The sequence below is a fragment of the Aplysia californica genome, unplaced genomic scaffold (genome assembly GCF_000002075.1).
Source record: "Aplysia californica isolate F4 #8 unplaced genomic scaffold, AplCal3.0 scaffold00686, whole genome shotgun sequence".
NCBI lineage: Eukaryota > Metazoa > Mollusca > Gastropoda > Aplysiida > Aplysiidae > Aplysia > Aplysia californica.
In genome coordinates, this window is record NW_004797956.1 from 76,187 (window position 1) to 82,455 (window position 6,269).

Here is a 6,269-nt window from a genome sequence, read left to right on the forward strand (position 1 = left end):
AAGAAAGGGGGGGGGGGTCAAAATGTCCCAAAAAAGGTGTAAGATTATATTTGAACAGCCCTTTAAGGCGTAAGCCTCTCATTCAGTAGACGGAGAAACATCCTTTCCTCCTCTCTAACAATGTTGTGTCGTCTGCTTTCGTCTCCACTTTTTGCCCCCACCCCCTCAACACCTCCTTTGCCGCCTACTCTGGGCTCCTGGCTAGTTTTGTAGCCTTTCCACGGGTTTTCCTTGGCTCCTTCTTACTGCTGTCTTTCAGCCACACCCTTGATCTTATGGTAGGTAAGATCTACACAGTACCTAGCCTTCTCTGACAAAGACGAAAACTCTCGGTGGTCCCATGTGCAAGTTGCGCACTATAAAGATCCCTTGGTGGTCCAAATTCGATAAGAGTAGGCTTCAGCCGCCACCCGGGTAATTGTTTTAATTTTTAAAAAGAGTAAGTAAACAGTGAACTCGCCGCTGCCTTCGTTTTCCTGAACATCTTAGCAGTTGAAGAGAGGAGTAAGCGTTCATGACCCATCTTTGTGATGACAGCAGATTTTATTTTTGTTAAAGGACTGTGAGGCCCGCTAGAATCGGGTCGTCGCGCGACGTGTTTGTGACGGGGATGCATTTTTTTTAAAAATTAAATTGTGCCGCGAGTGCATTACGAGCTGCACCAACACTTTAGGTGTCAGTCGTGAAATTACTGCTAGTTAGATAGAATGTGTGTAGTGTGTAGTTTGCAAGCTCATTTTCATTACAACGTCGCGCAAAATGGACAGGGAAGCACTGAGAAAGAAAACGCCTTTATGATAAGGGTGATAAAACTACAGTTTGATGATTTCATTCTGGAAATGTAACCGAAGCATCTTTCCATTTCAGTATGTATTTCGTTCATTAGGTAATGGTACTCTCCATTAATTATACACCCAAAATATCACGCCGGGCTCGTCACTGTTTGTGCAACCATGATAACAATCATTGTGAAAAACACCTTCCTCGTCCATTGTTCAAAGATCTACTGGCGAGTTTTAGGACCGAAAGACGCTCCCACTCTGTTCGCACCAGGTATTTTGGGAGCATCGCTTCATCAAATGTTAAATCATCAAAAAAAATATGCCAAAACATCGAGCAAGTCTCATATACTATGTCTCTACCCTAAGCTCACACGGACATGTTTGCACTGTCCAAATTAAATAATGCAGCTCACTCACCTCAAACACTTTGTCGTAGCTTTTTTTTTTTTTTTTTTTAAATTTTACGTGTGTGTGTGCGCGCGCGCAGTAGTCTCCGCCTAAGATCCCAGCGTTTAGGAGCAAGGAAAATGCGGGAAGCCGAACCACAATAAGAATGATTCATAGTGAATTATGGTCAGGTCCACATTCGGTAAAATGAATGATCTCTAGTTTTACTCTGAAATGAACTGACGTCACCCCTTGATGGGTTCATGAATTATGGCTAGTAAAAAGTGGTCTACCTTGATCATGAGGCACGGCATACCTTTTTCCCTTTTCCAACCGTGGGTCTTCAAATTTACGTTGATCCTATTGACCCCTCCCTTACTCCGTGTACAAAATATATACATGTAGTTTTCCAGCTCTGCCGTAACGCACTATAATTGTATTGTGACCGCACCTGTTATAATCTAGTGTGTCTAGCGAATTTGAGAGTAGAGGCGACATACGACTTCCACGATGTACGGGGGAACGAAGGCAGTGACGAGTTCAGAGTTCGATGTGATTCCGTCTGATATGGCCCTGTGGGCCTTACCCACCGATCGTGAGATGTAAGTTCAGGTGGAAAGCTCAGATGCGAATGCGTTATTCGAGGAAAATTCTACTACTACTACTCGTACTACTACTACTACTACTACTACTACTACTACTACTACTACTACTACTACTACTACTACTACTACTACTACTAATACTACTACTACTACTACTACAACCACTACAACATCAACAACAACAACTATTACTACTACTACTTGTGTTTACAGCGCTCTGTCCCATAATAATAACAATAATTTTCCCAATGTGCCCCCTGCCCCCCCCCCTCTCTCCACTCCCTCCAAACCCCCACCCGCTCCCGCCCCGTCCCGCCCCACCCCAACCCCCTAGGCGGGAAAAGAAAGCGCGGGGACAGCCCGGGCAGTGATCTAGTGGAAGTCCTCAAGTACCTCAAGATGAAGGACGAGCGGAACGCCGTGCTGAGAGAGCAGGAGCTAGCCCTGAGACGCCGGGAGTTGGAGCTACAGCACGAGAGGGAGGACTTTGACAGGAGAGAGAGGACCGCACTACTCTCTCTGCTACAGGCGCAGCTACAGAGGGCTGCCGGATACGTGTTTGAGTAGATTTAGGTTGGAGTTTAGGAGAGCGTTTTACGGCACTGTACAAGTGTTGAAGATTATAAGCTACCGGATACATGTTTGAGTAGATTTAGGTTGGAGTTTGGGCGAGGGTTTTACGGCATTTGCGACACAATACAGAAGGTTTTATGAGTGCTGAAGATTATAATCTACAGAGGGCCACCGGATACGTGTTTGAGTAGATTTATATTGGAGTTTGGGTCAGGGTTTTACGGCATCTGTAAGACAAACAGAAAGAGATAATATGATGAATGCTGATGACTATGCTACAGAGGACAACTAGATACGTGTCGGAGTAAATTTAGGCTCGAGTTTGGGTAAGAGTTTTAGGTTTGAGTCTGAGAGAAAGATTTACAGCAGTTGCAACATAATTTGGTTATCAGGTCATAAAAGCAGTGACGAAGCGTCTATATATATAATCAAATAATCATTGCTTCCCTTCATAATATTGAACCATTGTCGCAGTCAAATTCACCCATAAACGTAAACCTCATAAATTAAAGGTAAAAAGACGTTCATAATCAACAATGAAAAGTATGCCTAACATTCAAAACGGTTTCACTACCACAGAAATAGCCTGCTCACCCCTTTCGGGCCACTCTATAAGCAGTCGCAAGCTTTGATTAAAAGTAAGCTTAAAGTGAGGCTGGAAGAGTCTACCAATAGAGTTGAAGGGAACATGTGCATAGCAGTCAAAACTGTTTCATTGCCACATATTATACCCTGTTCTCCCCTTTCGGGCTAAAGCTATAAGCAGTCACAAGCACTGATTATGTAAGCTAACTATTACACTGGTCGAGTCTACCTCACAAATGTGAGGGGAACTAAAACTCGCACAAAAATTCAAAGGAAGATAACTGAAGAACAGTTTAACCGAATTTATTCATTTTTTCACAAGAGATACTTTCGACTCTTTAGATTAAATGTGTAGAACTTCAGATTTCAACAACAACGGGAAGTTCATGTAAAATGAGTTTAAATCACACTGGTTGGATTTCCAAAGTCTGAACAGCCATAGTTCTTCATGAACATTGTCAATAGTGGAAGTATCCACCCCGTTTGATCAAACACTCGGCACAGCGTCGACGCATGGACAGGAAAAGCCTTCGGAGAACTTGTTTGGGGTAGGTTATACACTCCAGGACGAGGTATCCCAAGAGTTGTTGAAAGTTTTGTGCAGGAAGGTGGTTGTCCCTTATCCACCAGTCAATGTGATCCCAAATGTTCTCTATTGGGTTCAAATCCGGACTACAAGCTGGTCAGTCCATGCGGATGACAGTTCGCTGCTGCAGGAAGTCCCCCACGATGCGTGCGCGAAGTTGCACGGCGTTGTCGTCCAGCAGTACAACCTGGGGTCTAATATGCTGCAGGAGAGGAACACAAAGGGGACGCAGGATTTCCTCCTTGTACCTTGCCACGGTCAAATTGCCCTGTATATGTTAGAGGGGGTCTTGTGGTGAGCTGAGAAGCCTCCATACATCAGAACGGACCCTCCACCGTAGGGTGCCACCTGCTGGATGCACTCAGGGTGGAACACTCTCCTCAGCGATTCCAGACGTGGGCTAGCCTGTCTTGGTGCAGTAGGTTGAATCTGGATTCGTTTGAGAAGACTACCTGGTCCCACTGACGTCGTGTCCACTGTGAATGGCGAGCAGACCACGCCTGGCGAGCTGCTTTGTGGGGCGGCGTGTGCCTTGGGCGCCTGGCAAGGACACAAGAAGCGAACTTGGCTCTACGGATACGGTTCCTTACCGTCTGCTCTGTCTCGTGGACATTGGCTGTCGCCCGTAGTTGGTCCTTGATGCCGTTTGCAGTGGTGGTTCGTGACGTCACGGCCTGTTTGACGATAAACCGGTCGATGCTGTTGTTGGTCAAACGGGGCGGTTCTGGTTGAGGCCTGTCCTGGACCCTTCCGGTCGCTCGCCATCGTTCTTGCAGCCTCTATATGACTGATGGAGACACCCCAAGTCGATGTGCAATAACTGGGAACTTGGAGCCATCTTGGATCAAGGTAAGGGCTCGTCCTCTGTCGACGTCAGGCAGCGAGCGTTGTTGGACCGTCGTGTTGTAATGAAACATGGCTGAAAAACGCTGGCTTATACAGGGTTGTAAGTGTGCAATATTCACAGCTAAGACATCTCTTTAGCACGTGCCAAGCTTAGTTTTAGCAAACAGTCCCTATGCCAATGTTGACGAGTCGGAGAAATTTAGCCCATTTTTCATGCTTTTCGGCTGTGTTTCAGAATGCCCTGCGCCGTCGCTATGAAGCTGGTGCTGGCAAATTTGTAGTACATGCATACTGTGTCTAGTCGTCGGTGCGTGTGCCAAGTTTGGTTGACTGATCTTAACGGGTTTGTGAGATATTGAAGTTTGAATTTGACAGGAGAAAACTCAAGCTGTTCCTTGACTTTTTTGTGCGAGTTTTATTAGGAACTAACTCCTAATAATCTCTTGACTGCTGAGAGTGCTTTGTTTTTTTTCCTCGACTTTTTACCGTCCTATAATCAGATCGTGACCTCGATTATGACTCCGGCTCCTGGCTGCGAAAGGCTAGACTAAAACAGCCAAATGTGAAATTTAAAAAATTATAATTGTCATGTTCTACCAAAGAGTTTAGACTCACTGGTATAATATAGATCTAGTACTGATATCTCTGCTTCTTTGCTTTGTGTTTGTGAATTCACATCGAAAGTTAGATTTAAAATTAGTTGGAATTGATATTTAATGAGACTTTCCCGAATATTTTGGCGGTTGAACATGATATGAATTCAGGATTTGTTTTCATTTACAACTCAGTGTCGCCGCCTCGAGTAAGATTCTTGTGTGATATCTCCAAGCCCTATCTGGTCCCGTTTCACTTTGATTACCCTGTCAAACAAGTCAGCCTTCGCATATTAAAAGTACCGAAGATTAGAGTTGTTACTAGAGAGCAACTTACAAAGTAAAAAAGAGGAATATAAAGACGATAGATGTTCGACCAGAAAGAAGGAGCTAACACTGAACAGTTTGAAGTTGATTAAAAGAAACGCACATCAACAGAATAGCATCATGATAAGCTTAGTGCAGGGACGACGCACGACAGAGACGAAAGGCGAACACAACTGACAAAGAGAGAAAAAAATAAGTAAGAGCTAGCTACCAGTGACGCCTTCCGACCACCTTTCAAGGTACTCTCTCGGTGTCTCGTCCTGTTATGTGTGAGTCTCAGCGAGCGGTTTGTGAGTTTGTATCAGGAAAAACGAGCACATCGACTCAATGGTGGCGGTTTTTGTTTGGTTTAATGAGAGTTTTACGGCACTTGCAACATACATTGAAGGTCACATAAGTGCCAAAGGTTAAAACTGTAACAACTAGAGAGTAGCATACAAGCAAAAGGAGGAGAGATAGGGACAGCAGATTTTTTCTTAATAGGTAAGGAGCAAGCCGCACTATAAGAGAGCGCCCGCCAACCACCTACTAACGGTAATTTAGTACAGGAAAAAAGCAAGACAGAGACAGAAACTACAGAGAGAATAAAACAAGTAGGAGTTGCCAGTGACACCCTCCAACGGCTCACTATCTAGTAACGAATGAAAGACATCAACACAAAATGACGTGTACATGACGTATGCCACATGTCACTATCACCAGGTCGGTCATCATAAGGACTTAACGTTTTATTAAAAGACTTGAAAGTAGGACAGATTTTGTTTTATTTACTAGAAAAAAAGATAAATTACCTTGACAATGTAGCTACCAAAACAAAAATGTCCTGTGCAATAAAATAGATGTCCCCATTGAACAGTACTTTGTTACATCTGTAGAGGAGGCTCTTTTTACAACAATACTATCCGTGTGTATTTGCTTCTGTTCTTCATACATTACACGACACACACACACACACATATATTATATTTATACATATGTATATTTT

The 6,269-nt window shown here is 44.1% G+C and overlaps 1 protein-coding gene and 1 long non-coding RNA gene across 2 annotated transcripts in view; one reads left to right on the forward strand and one right to left on the reverse strand.

Moving 5' to 3' along the window:
* The window catches only part of LOC118478566, a 4,337-nt gene extending 1,559 nt beyond the window's left edge, over window positions 1-2,778 (forward strand). The window contains exon 2 of the long non-coding RNA XR_004859130.1: window positions 2,119-2,778. This is a non-coding gene — a long non-coding RNA (uncharacterized LOC118478566). The remainder of the gene's footprint in view (window positions 1-2,118) is intronic.
* Window positions 1-6,269, reverse strand: part of LOC101848384 — a gene marked incomplete in the record, with an annotated part of 36,157 nt that overhangs the window by 10,667 nt on the left and 19,221 nt on the right.